Here is a 13,634-nt window from a genome sequence, read left to right on the forward strand (position 1 = left end):
ACCTTGCCTATGCCGCTCGGCCATCGCTCATCCATATACTTATATGTAGATATTCTCATTCACCCCTTTAAATTTGTGTGTATTAGGTAGTTGTTGGGGAATTGTTTGATTACTTGTTAGATATTACTGCACTGTCGGAACTAGAAGAACAAGCATTCCGCTACACTCGCATTAACATCTGCTTACCATGTGCATGTGACCAATAAAAATTTATTTGATTTGAGAAGCACAAGGAATCTGTTGTAGGTGTCTTTTTTGATGTGGTGAAGGCGTATGATATGATGTGGAAGGAGGGGTTGTTAATCAAGCTTGATATTATGAGGGTAGGAGGAAGAACGGACAAATGATTTCCTGTTTGGAAGGTGAGGGTGGAGAAGTCTCTATCAGGCAGCTAGCTACCTGGTGGATAACGATACACCGCAGGGGAATGTGATTAGTCCTCTGTTGTCCATCAATGATTTTTACTCTCAGGTACGGCCGGATATTGTGAGGTCGTTATTTGCAGATGATGGGGCCTTATGGAAGAGGGGAAGAAATGTACCAGACTTAGTCAGGAAGGTTCAGGATGCAATTGATGAAGTAGAGAGGTGGGCATTAATGTGGGGATTCAGGTCCTCTATAGAGAAAATTCAGACTGTGCTTAACAAGAGGACGGTGGGAGATGAGGTATGCATGAGGTTATATGGGAGAAATTTGGAGATGGTTGGCCTTCAGGTTCCTTGGGGTATACTTGACACTGACTGACCTGGGCAGAACACATTGAGAGAGTAGTCAGAAAATTTTAAGAAAGTGCAAAATGTGATGCGCTGTCTGATAGGGAAGGAGTAGGGGGCTGGGCGTTCCTCATTGAGGACCATGTATGTTGCTTTGATTCGATCTGTAATAGACTATGGCAGTATTGCCTATGGTTCAGGCAGCAAGGACCTCATTGGAAAGGCTAGATGTTATACAGGGGCAAGGACTCAGAATATGTAGTGAAGCATTTCGGACATCCCCAGTGTCTGCACTACAGGTGGAGATAGGGGATATGCCATTGCAGATAAGGAGACAGCAGCTGGCAATTAATTATTGGGTCAACCTACAGGGACATGGGGTGTCTCATCCTACGAAAGGGATTTTACAGGCATGCTGAGAACATGAGTTAAAGACAGAACACAAGCTTTGGGTATGTGGGTAATACCCAGAGGAAGGAGATGGGACAGTATGGAATGGAGTTTACTCCAATGGTAGCTATTCCTGTATATGCACCATGGCTACTCCTGCCTCCAGTAGTTGATCTAGAAGTGTTGAAGAGACTACAGAAAGATAGGGAGGGTGTTGATCTATCTAATTTGTTTAAGAGATCTCTGAATACTGTCTATCAGAATTTTGTGGCCATTTTCACAGATGGTTCAAAGATCCAAGGACAGGACATACTGGGTCAGCATTTATAGTACAGGAATGTGGGATGGCAGTCAGAAAACGTTACAGATCATCTGGCTGTATATATACAAATGAGCTGATGGCCATACTGTTGGCCTTGCAGTGGATGGAGGAAGTCAAGCCAGACAGAGTAGTTATTTGCTCTGATTCATGTGCAGTGTTGATGAGCCTCCAGTCCTTTATATCACGTAGCAGACAAGACCTGCTTTATGAGGTGCTACAAACCCATGGCTGGATTAGACAGATGGATATACAGATAAGATTTACTTGAATCCCAGCCCATGTGGGGTTGGAGGGGAACGAGGCAGTTGATGTACTGGCTAAACAAGCACTTAGTAGTGGGGATGTTGTAGTTTCAATGATCAAGGCAGAGGCAAAACGCCCGATATGGACCTGGCATGATGACTCCTTGCCATCCAGTCCACTTGGCCGTGCTGCTGCTCCAGTTTCAACTGTTCTGCCTACGGCTATGAAATCCTGACCTGTTCACCGGACGTGCTACCTGTCCCAGACCTATTATTGGACCATGCTGGTCATTTATGAACATTTGAACATCTTGGCCATGTTCTGTTATAGTCTCCACCCGGCACAGCCAGAAGAGGACTTGGCCACCCCTCATAGCCTGGTTCCTCTGTAGGTTTCCTCCTAGGTTTTGGCCTTTCTAGGGAGTTTTTCCTAGCCAACGTGCTTCAACACCTGCATTGCTTGCTGTTTGGGGTTTTAGGCTGGGTTTCTGTACAGCACTTTGAGATATCAGCTGATGTAAGAAGGGCTATATAAATACATTTGATTTGATTTGATATAGTATGAGAGAGAAGAGGATACTGGAAATGAAAGTATATTGAGAAGTATGGCATTAGATAGTCTCAAATATGTTGTTATCTTTTTTCAAGAGCAACAGGCCTGACAGGTAGGATTTAGTTTCTCCCTGTCTCTGGTCCACACTCCAGTACAGTACAGTAGGTGGCAGTAATTCACCATAACGTTAGATGCCAACCACCGATAATCCCCACAGAAGAAGATGCACAACGTTTGGTAGGGAAAGGAAGTCCAGTTGTGGGAAGTGTGAGAGGTTGAAAGTGGGCCGATATCTTCTCATCGCAATAAATGTTTATGTTCCCAAAACTAGAATCTGATGCGTACACAGTGCACTAAGTTTTATACACTTAACGCTTTGCCGAAGACCAAAACGTCATAAAATGTCGTCATAATATATGCACTAACTGTTTCGAATGGGAAGCATGCGGACGTCTTTACCCCATCCTCCCCTCCTCCTTTTCACTGTTAATGTTTTGGTCCTGTATTCTCTTTGCTTGTGTGTGTGATAGGCCTACTACCCGCAGCAGTGAACGCAGTAGCCTAGATATTTTTCAAATCTATCCTTTGATTTCAAGGCAGTTAGCAAAGAGCTGGATACTCTCTCTCATAATTAGGGATTCAAATGATTGCCGCAATCAGACTGGTTCTGACTGCTGCCCTGATTCTCAGTCAATCCCCGTCTTGGTCTAGCCCGCCCCTCCGGTTGAATGGGATCCCTCCGCATCAGTTCGACCATCGGTTCTCTGCTGTGAACGTCGTCTGAAATCGGTTATAATTTTTGGGTTTACTTCGATGACGGAGTCTGTGATATTTTGTCGTTTATTCGATGAACTATTGCCCATCTGGTAAATAAACAAGCATCGGCAATACACTGGTTGGTACTCGTCAGGGTAAGTGACTTGTTATTTTTGTATATGATGAAACCAATGATTGAACATAAACAATGTATCCTGGCCGTATCCAAATACGTTCTAAACTCAACATTGCCGCAATGCTTCTAATGAAGCTGATGTGAAATATCTCGCTGGATCAGGGTGTTCGGGAGCGTCTTTCTAATCCAATAATTAATGTCTTAATTAAAGTAGGCTAATTGTTGCCTAACATTTTACATAGTTATTAAGTACCTAGTTTTATGATTGGTCAATGGAGTTCCATAGCTTTGTCCCATCACATTATTGGCTTTTCAAGTAGCTACATTCATGCCAAGATATGTCAATCAGCAATACACTAGTGTGTGAGAAAGAAAGAGAGAGAGATGTAATAAAGTGTAGCTATATAGGCCATAGAGCTCTCACCAGCTCTCTGCCGGTGACTATAGCCTACTTCTGAACTATGGGCTGTCATGCTCAGGATTAGTGTTCTCCTACTCAAGATGAGTCAACAAGCCAAATATTGACTCTTGCTGAAGCATAACATGTCTCATTTCAGTTTTTGAATATATACGTTTTTTCCTTATTGAGAATGGCTGAGTAAGGACAAAAAAAATGGTTTTAGTGTTGACTTTTGGAAGTGGTATACACTTGATGAAGTAATAGGATCGCCTTGCCCCATGGCAATTGTATTTATTCAAAACAGAGTTGCCATAATCCTAAAACATACACATTACACAGTATGCATTCACTTTGTTTCCACCCCCATTGAGTGTTGTCTTGTACCTTATGATCTATCTGAAGTCTAGATAATGTGTGAACAAACAAAGGAAAAATCTCCACTGGAATTGTCTCTCTGGGAATTCACTGAGTTCATTTTAAAATCACAAAGAATGTAACATTTCCCAATGAATTATATTTTTGTTTAGAATGTGCCATTGAATTGGCCAGTACATTGTAAACTGTGGATGATTAGATGAATTGAAGTACACATCCTTAATTGAATATGAACTATGTCTCAGTTTCTGTAATGATGATAATATGTATCTGTTTCTGCATTATTGAGGAATTCTGTTGTTCGGCAAGAGCATTCTGAACCTATTAGTCTCTGTATAGGCTAGCCTATATCCCTTCCCACAATCTGCTCCTCTGTTTCCAAAAATCTGACACGCAAACCAAACGTATGCTCCAAGGAGATTTAGTTCTAATGCCCAAAATCATACATGATGACGAGAAAAGCACTGCAGTGTTTTAGTCACACAATTTCATTTAAATGTGTTTATTTTGTACTAAAACAATGGGAGAATTCCATATGATTTTGCTGCTTTCTTGGCAGCCATCCTCTCTCTCTCTCTGCAGGTCTTTTCAGATGGCCTGTCAGTCATAAGTGTTTCATCAACATGCCTAACTGAATCTTCCCTGGTTGATGTAGACGCCATTGATAAAGGAAATGTCTCTTGGAATCCTTCGAAAGAATGTCCCTCAGTGAAACCTCTGGAACTTTGTTGGCTCCAACGAGATCACTGCAAAGTGGCAGAATGTCCTGTTAGTTGGTGGATTGACCCCTTTGTTCCCCCTATATACTGAAGCATTCTTTTTGACAGAGTAGTACACTACACTGGGCCTGGCGGGAGTCAATGACTCGCTTGTTTCCAAAGCCTGGTGTCCAAGCCTTTGAGAATGATCTGCCTATGCAACAATTGTGACTGGCTCTGTTAAAATGTCTTTGTGCGCTTAATGGAAAGGGCATTTCGAGGGGCCTTGAGGAGTGACTATTACTATGAATAAAGTTTTGACCCTATATTGTTACCTTGAATTTGAGAGTTAACCTTATTTAGCTGTAGACGGCAAACACGGCAAATACAATGAAAACAGAACAGGCTAGTTTGCCTGCAAATATCATTTCAACCGAGTTGTCCCGGTTTCCTTCAGGTCAGACGAGGATAAATTAGTGTAAAGTTCTAACAACTTAATTGGCTATAATATCATGAGTAGGGGGGCTGGTTCTTGGGCCTGAGGAATAGGATTGTAGTGATGCACAAATGGCGGGATGGTGAAAACGTTGGTCCAAGTAGAACAGCACAATGTTCCCTGATGGCTTATTGAGGAGTTCTTAACAAACAAAACACTTATCTGATGCCAACAATGCCTAGAACATGCTCACTTCAATTTGGCCTTTGGATTTATAATTCAGTTACAGCACTCACTGCAGTTGTATTGGTACTTTGGGCGGCTGGCGTGAGGACTGCGACAGCCTCCCACTGAACTCATTGAATTTTTCATGTGACAGACGTACACACCAAACTTATGTTGCTCTGTCTGGCCCAGTTTTAGTACTAATTAGTGCCCAGTGATTTTCAAGGGCAGCCATTTTAATTGTGGGGGAGGGGGAAATGCCACCTGTTCTCGTTCTCTGTTGAAATGGGCTTTGTTTGGGGTAGTTAATCATAAATGGTGGAAGAGGACTTATTTTTCAAGAGAGCCCTGGCCACGTGAGTTCTAACCCATCTTTAGGGCGTGGACGTGTGCATGTAAAAGGGAACCAGACTTATGACCTGAAGTGTACAGTATTACCAAATTTCACTTCCAGGTTACAGTCAGCTGAGCAGTGAACAGCCCACAGGACGTCACATGAGTTACATCAGAAGAATTGCTTAAGGGTAACTCTATATGTAATAGTCAAACCAATGTTAAATCGATATTTTTTAAGTGTTCAGCTTAGAAACGACTGTATATTATAATAAGCAGTCACTCACCCAGCCCTCTCTGCATGCAGCTATCTGATAGCAGTCACTCATCCAGCACTCTTTGCAAGACACAGTTGATGTTGGAAGTTTACATACACTTATGTTGGAGTCATTAAAACTTGTTTTTCAACCACTCCACAAATTTATTTTTTGGCAAGTCAGTTAGGACATCTATTTTGTGCATGACACAAGTAATTTCTCCAACAATTGTTTACAGACAGATTATTTCACTTATAATTCACTGTATCACAATTCCAGTGGGTCAGAAGTTTACATACACTAAGTTGACTGTGCCTTTAAACAGCTTGGAAAATTCCAGAGAATGATGTCATGGCTTTAGAAGCTTCTAATAGGCTAATTGACATAATTTGAGTCAATTGGAGGTGTACCTGTGTATGTATTTCAAGGCCTACCTTCAAACTCAGTGCCTCTTTGCTTGACATCATGGGAAAATCAAAAGAAATTGTAGACCTCCACAAGTCTGGTTCATCCTTGGGAAAAATTTCCAAATGCCTGAAGGTACCACGTTCATCTGTACAAACAATAGTACTCAAGTATAAACACCATGGGACCACGCAGCCGTCATACCTCTCAGGAAGGAGACGTGTTTTGTCTCCTAGAGATGAACGTACTTTGGTGCGAAAAGTGCAAATCAATCCCAGAACAACAGCAAAGGACCTTGTGAAGATGCTGGAGGAAACCGGTACAAAAGTATCTTTATCCACAGTAAAACGAGTCCTATATCGACATAACCTGAAAGGCTGCTCAGCAAGGAAGAAGCCACTGCTCCAAAACCGCCATAAAAAAAACAGACTACGGTTTGCAACTGCCCATGGGGACAAAGATCGTATGTTTTGGAGAAATGTCATCTGGTCTGATGAAACAAAAGTAGAACTGTTTGGCCATAATGACCATTGTTATTGTTTGGAAGAAAAAGGGGAGGCTTGCAAGCCGAAGAACACCCTCCCAACTGTGAAGAATGGGGGTGGCAGCATCATGTTGTGGGCGTGCTTTGCTGCAGGAGGGACTGGTGCACTTCACAAAATAGATGGCATCATGAGGTAGGAAAATGATGTGGATATATTGAAGCAACATCTCAAGACGTCAGTCAGGAAGTTAAAGCTTGGTCGCAAATGGGTCTTCCAAATGGACAATGACCCCACGCATACTTCCAAAGTTGTGGCAAAATGGCTTAAGGACAACAAAGTCAAGGTATTGGACTGGCTATCACAAAGCCCTAACGTCAATCCTATAGAACATTTGTGGGCAGAACTGAAAAAGCTTGTGCGAGCAAGGAGGCATACAAACCTGACTCAGTTACACCAGCTCTGTCAGGGGGAATGGGCCAAAATTCACCCAACTTATTGTGGGAAGCTTGTGGAAGGCTACCCGAAACGTTTGACCCAAGTTAAACAATTGAAAGGCAATGCTACCACTAATACTAATTGAGTGTATGTAAACTTCTGACCCACTTGTAATGTGATGAAATAAATAAATGCTGAAATCAATCATTCTCTCTACTATTATTCTGACATTTCACATTCATAAAATAAAGTGGTGATCCTAACTGACCTAAAACAGGGAATGTTTACTAGGATTAATTGTCAGGAATTGTGAAAAACTGAGTTTAAATGTATTTGGCTAAGGTATGTAAGCCTCTGACTTCAACTGTATCTGAAGCCCTGTGGCTGGAGACATTTGAATGGAGTATCTGATTGTGGTTCATTGAGTGGAACAGAACAGAGGAGGGACTGTCCTCTCATTCCTCCCAGGGTTCCAGGCTACTGATGCTAGTCACTTCCTGTTCTGTCCTAGAGTGCTCTGTGAACAGTGTGACCGGGCCCATACATCTAATCTCAATCCATCCACTGTTGCTTGGGAGTAGAGACGGGAGGGTTATCAGTCGAAAGGTCTTGTTTGGATTTTCTTCTCACTCCCACCAGTTCTCTTCACAAGAAAAGGCTCCTTTTCATTCAGAGAGATGTCTCTCTGTGTCTATGCAGTCACAGCTGGGCCACTAAGTCAAGTTATATGACTGCATGACTGCTTGCTGATTGCTTCCTCAGGGCCAAGGCTGACTTGAAAAAGAGACTCCTATCTCAATGGGACTCGCCTGGTTAAATAAAGGATTAATGAACGTTGATATTTATACTCAATCCTCTTTGAGATGCTGGACCAGCCTTGATCTTTGTTCCTCTCAGGGTCCCCTGCCTGAAAATCACTATATTGAAATGGGTTTTATGTAAATGTTGTATTGACAAAATGACCCCCTCAAGTTGGACTTGCTGGCCTTTTCCCTGCAGATGTAATCTAATTGAAGGCACAACACACTTTTTGTGTGTACTGATCTGAAGTACCATGTCATTATGAGTACACGAGGATGTAGGTAGATGACACGATCTCATATCTTCTCATTTTCAAGGGAATGGAAATTCCCACAATTCACCTTTCTGGATTGAGAGTGTGGCTTTAGTGTCTCTTGGAACAAAAGACAGATGAGGACTGCGATTCCTGTGAGGACTATGAGTTGGGAACAACCACTACAAGGCTACAGCAGGTCAGGGAGAACAAGGTAAATGGGAATTTTGTGTGTAGGAGGTCTAGGAATTTAATCAGTAATTTTAATCTAACTAGGCAAGTCGGTGAAGAACAAATTCTTATTTACAATGATGGCCTAGGAACAGTAGGTTAACGACATTTTTTCCTTGTCAGCTCGGGGATTCGATCTAGCAACCTTTCGGTTACTGGCCCAACGCTCTAACCACCTGCCGCCCCTATCCATCTTAAACTAAAAACCTTTTCCACTCCTCATAGTCCTCACATGGCGGTCAGGCAGGAGCAGTTTTCCTGAGCGGTGGCCGTAGTCCCCCCTGATGCTTATCTGTGTGAGTGTGAGAGACGCTCCCCGGGGTCCTCTTCTTCCTCATCAGTCTTGTCGAGGCTGCAACCTAAGGTGGGTGAAGAAATTCTGCATGCCGCCCTGGGTCCTCTCCAAATACTTCCGCTACACCATCGAGAGCATCACGGCCTGGTACGGGATTGCTCCATCCACAACCGCAAGGCCCTCCACCTGCCAGCGTGTGGTGAAGACGGCCCAGTACATCACTCCCACCCATCCAGGACGTATACTTGAAATGGTGCCTGAGGAAGGTATGCAGCATCATCAAGGACCCCACACACCCCAGCCACGAGCTCTTCTCTCCCTTACCGTGGGCTCGAGCTGTTTTGCAAGGAGGAATGGGAAAAAAATTCAGTCTCTCGATGTGCAAAACTGATAGAGACATACCCCAAGCGACTTACAGCTGTAATCGCAGCAAAAGGTGGCGCTACAAAGTATTAACTTAAGGGGGCTGAATAATTTTGCACGCCCAATTTTTCAGTTTTTGATCTGTTAAAAAAGTTTGAAATATCCAATAAATGTCGTTCCACTTCATGATTGTGTCCCACTTGTTGTTGATTCTTCACAAAAAAATACAGTTTTATATCTTTATGTTTGAAGCCTGAAATGTGGCAAAAGGTCGCAAAGTTCAAGGGGGCCGAATACTTTCGCAAGGCACTGTAACAGAGGTCAAACGTTTTCTGTAAGTCTTCACAAGGTTTTCACACACTGTTGCTGGTATTTTGGCCCATTCCTCCATGCAGATCTCCTTTAGAGCAGTGATGTTTTGGGGCTGTTGCTGGGCAACACGGACTTTCAACTCCCTTTCTATGGAGTTTTCCACAATAATTTGCAAATAAATTCATTAAAAATCCTACAATGTGATTTTATGGGGGTTTTTTTTCTCATTTTGTCTGTCATAGTTGAAGTGTACCTATGATTGATGACGGCCTCACTTTTAAATTGCATATTCAACAATTTACAAAAAAATTGAAGTTGAAATTAGGATTTTATTTTAGGAATAAGGCCTGTTTTACTTTTGAAGCCAGGAGGAGGCTAGAATCAGCTATATTTATTCCTTTACTAGACTATGGGGATATTTAATATATGAATGATTCCGCTCGGTGTTTGAGATCAATTGACACCCTTTACCATGGCACTTTGAGATTTATTTTAAACTGCAAAACCCTTACGCACCACTGCACTTCTTTATACCAGGGTTTGCTGGCCTTCTCTAGTCCATCGTAGGCTCAATCACTGGTATACTTTAATTTACAAAGTCATTTTGGGTTTACTACCTTATTATTTGGGCATTTTTATTGTTCAGAAATGAGGTGGGTACTCTCTTCGTTCGCTGGACTTTATCCTGCAAACTGTTCCAAATGCCGAACTGAATTTGGTAAAAGGGCTTTTATGTACTCTGCGCCATCGTCTTGGAATGCCTTACAAAATACTTTTAAACTGGAGGAACTTGTCCCAATTGGTATTTTTTAAATCACCGATGAATGATCTTGAGACTGATTCCCTGACCTGTCAATGTTTTTGATTTTGTTATACTCTTGTGAATTTTTGGGTTTTACTAGATTACTTGTAGTTTTTCATGTTTGTCTGTAACTTTGTAATGACTTAGTGCTGCCTATGTTGGCCAGGACGCTCTTGAAAAAGAGATTTTAAATCTCAATGAGCCCTTCCTGGTTAAATAAAAATACAATTTGAAACAGTAAGGACATAAATTAATTAGGCCCTAATCTATGGATTTCACATGACTGGGCAGGTGTGCAGCCACTGAGGAGCCAGGCCCAGCAAATCAGAACAAGTTTTTCCCCACTAAAGGGCTTTATTACAGACAGAAATAATCCTCAGCACCCCCCAGACGGTCCCCGAAGTGAAGAGGCTGGATGTGGCAGTCCTGGACGTACTGTAAAATTCTCAACCCAAGTTAGCATGCCAATTGCACGCTCCCTCAACTTGAGACATCTGTGGCATTGTGTTCTGTGACAACTGCACATTTTAAAGTGGCCTTTTATTATCCCCAGCACAAGGTGTAATGATCATGCTGTTTAATCAGATTCTTGATATGCCACACCTGTCAGGTGGAAGGATTATATTGCAAAGGAGAAATGCTCACCATCAGGGATGTAAACAAATTTGTGCACAACATTTGAGAGAAAAAAGCATTTTTTTTTGTTTCCGTTTATCTTCATATTCCTATCTGTTATTTCTTATTGCATTTCCGAGAAGGAACCTGCAAGGTAATCATTTCGTTGGATCATGCGTATCCTATACATTCGACTAATAAAACTTGAAATTTGAATTGTGTGAGCTGAACAGCAGCAGCCACGCCCTGTTGACTGGAAGCTATACAGCTACTGCTACAGCTGCATGTTCTGTCCTGTGAGGAGGGATCACATGCCTGGGGTGTATTAGTTAGTGCACACTGTAGCAAAACATTTTACAATGAAAAACAACCAAGCGTTTCTTATTGCGTAAGACCAGGTAGTTCCTCCCTGTTTGTCTGTTTCCTTCCATTTAGTGCCTAATGAACACAACCCTGCTGTCCTCTAAGCAAATGAAGTTTACTCTGGTCTTCACCTATGAATGGATGAAATTGGTTCATTGATGGGGCCCTCGCCCTAAAATCTGATATGAAAATGCTAGCCTCTACCGACTACCCAACAACCGGATGTTCCGGTTTTCAGGGGAAATGAAAAGAAAGCCTGACTTCCGCTTTTGGATGTTAACAAAGCCAAAACTCTTAACTCCTCCTCCACCTTTACTGGATTGGTGCAGAAGAGAACCTACCCAGACAGTTTAAATTATTTTTTCTTCTTGTAAAGACCAGTATTTTTACGCTTGTCACGTTAGGTTATGGAAATACTAACCAAGGCGTGGAGGAGACCTGTTATATTTTAATGATCATGCGTGACGATCACATTTGTTTCATGTAGGGAGGGCCTCAGCTGTTGTTTTATTGTCATCTTGTTTATCTACCACTGGCTCTGCTGGAGAAGCATTCCAATCTGTTGCAGTTACTGGCAAGAGAATAGGTCAGGGCTCTCCAACCATGTTCCTGGAGAGACTACCTTACCGTCCTGTAGGTTTTGACTCCAAACCTAATCTAGCGCACCTGATTCTAATAATTAGACATGTATAGCTTAATCTTGGTGCAAATCTATAATGAATGTTTGTACTTTTCTGACCTTCTATTCTGCTTAAGGATAGTTCTTGTCTCACTGAGGAAGTGCTCTTGGCAGCCTCAAAAAGAAGGAAACTTTTAATATTTTCAGACAAGTGACGAACCACACACTGTCGCCTGATTCAGTCGATTCTAAATCCAAACATCCACTAGCCTGAGGAAATCTGTTGACGAGAACAACAATCAATCTTCTTTTGGTTTAGTACTGCTTATTGGTTTCAGGAATGGAAACACAAAAGTTTTTCCTACTCTAAGATGTTGTGAAATGTCCCTGGCTGACTGTGCGGGATGTTAGGATGTTCTGTGATTGATTGTGGCCTGTGGCATCATGAACGTCTATCCACGTCCTGGGTGTAGGGTGCCTCTACCTGCTCTCAGAACATTCCTCGTAATGGTGTGTGAGATGGAGTGGTGTCAGGACTTGTCTCATTCTTCACTCTGCATTCCACAGACGTGACTGGGGCTCACACTGATATCACCAACCTGAGTGTACAGACACCTGGGAGTACACATACAGACATGTACATGCAGTGTTCCCCTAGGAGTTTTTCCAAAAGCAGTAGCAAAGTTAGTATGTGTGTGTGTGTGGGGCGTGGACAATGGGGCCATCTTCTTGGCCACAGAGACAAAATGGTGCTGTTGTAATGCACATGTTCTGCAATTCTACACATTTTGCCATGGGGCTTAGAGAAAATGTGCAGTTTTAAAGATAATTTCCTACAATTCTACACATCAGTGACAAAATCAATGTGGGACCCATCCCATTCCATTTGTTTGATTTTTGATTCTGCCTGACTGCCTAGTTTTTATGTTGGTGACTGTTAGTTCTCAAAGATGGTCCTATTTAAGAAATATATATATACTCCATTACTTTTCTATATACTGTATATGATTTTAGACGTTTAAGCTTGCACTGAAAACATTATTTATTTGTTTATCTTATGGAGTGGTGGCAACGATTTAGCAGGGCAGCCCGCTACTGCTAAAGGAATATAGGGGAAACACTGACGTGTGTGTGTGTGTGTGTGTGTGTGTGTGTGTGTGTGTGTGTGTGTGTGTGTGTGTGTGTGTGTGTGCGCGCGCGCACACACCTAGCCTCTTCAATACACACACCTGCTTGTCTCATTCTTCATACCTGTAATGGAGACTAATATTTGAACTTGTGTTTACACACACATGATTATGTTTAGAGTTGCTGTGAACTGCCATTTTACATCCATATTCTTTCCTGCTGGGGCTTCAGATTTCAGAGGAACATGGCGTTTTCTTAAATGGTAACAGTACTAGGCACTTCTGCCTAAATCAGAAGTTAAACAGTCAAAGCCCAGAGTTGGTGAAGCATGCAGCACTCCAGTCTCGGTGGATGCTAGCTGCTTAGAAGTTCCCTCTTTTTAAAATAAGATTAAGAAGAAGGGTCATTGAGGGGCTAGTTTATACTTCAAAGCATTTCGGTGCAGGTTTTTACACCGAGATTTTGACTGGTTCTCTTCTTTATTATCCTAGTTTCTGCCTCTGACATTTTATGTTGCATAGTGATATCATTTGAATCTGATCTGACAGTGTTCAGAATGTGAACAAACAAAACTATAGGGATGAAAAGATGTCGGCTTTCAATTCAATTTTAACCCAGTGAGTCCCACTGGTGTGATTTAGGACTTCAAACACCTTTTTAAACATTGTTTGTTTCAGCTACAGACTTCTGG

At 42.2% G+C, this 13,634-nt stretch overlaps 1 protein-coding gene across 4 annotated transcripts in view; it reads left to right on the forward strand.

The window, feature by feature from the left end:
* The first annotated feature begins 2,548 nt into the window (after positions 1-2,548).
* The window catches only part of LOC110532620 (proto-oncogene tyrosine-protein kinase Src), a 41,114-nt gene continuing 30,028 nt past the window's right edge, over positions 2,549-13,634 (forward strand). For 2 of the 4 annotated variants that reach the window (XM_021616679.2, XM_021616680.2), the window contains exon 1: positions 2,555-3,131. The gene's annotated coding sequence lies outside the window, so the exon portion shown is untranslated. Of the gene's footprint in view, positions 3,132-13,634 lie in introns of all 4 variants that reach the window. The other 2 variants (XM_021616677.2, XM_021616678.2) reach the window with 2 other exon arrangements.

The sequence above is a fragment of the Oncorhynchus mykiss genome, chromosome 9 (genome assembly GCF_013265735.2).
Source record: "Oncorhynchus mykiss isolate Arlee chromosome 9, USDA_OmykA_1.1, whole genome shotgun sequence".
Classification (NCBI taxonomy): Eukaryota; Metazoa; Chordata; class Actinopteri; order Salmoniformes; family Salmonidae; genus Oncorhynchus; species Oncorhynchus mykiss.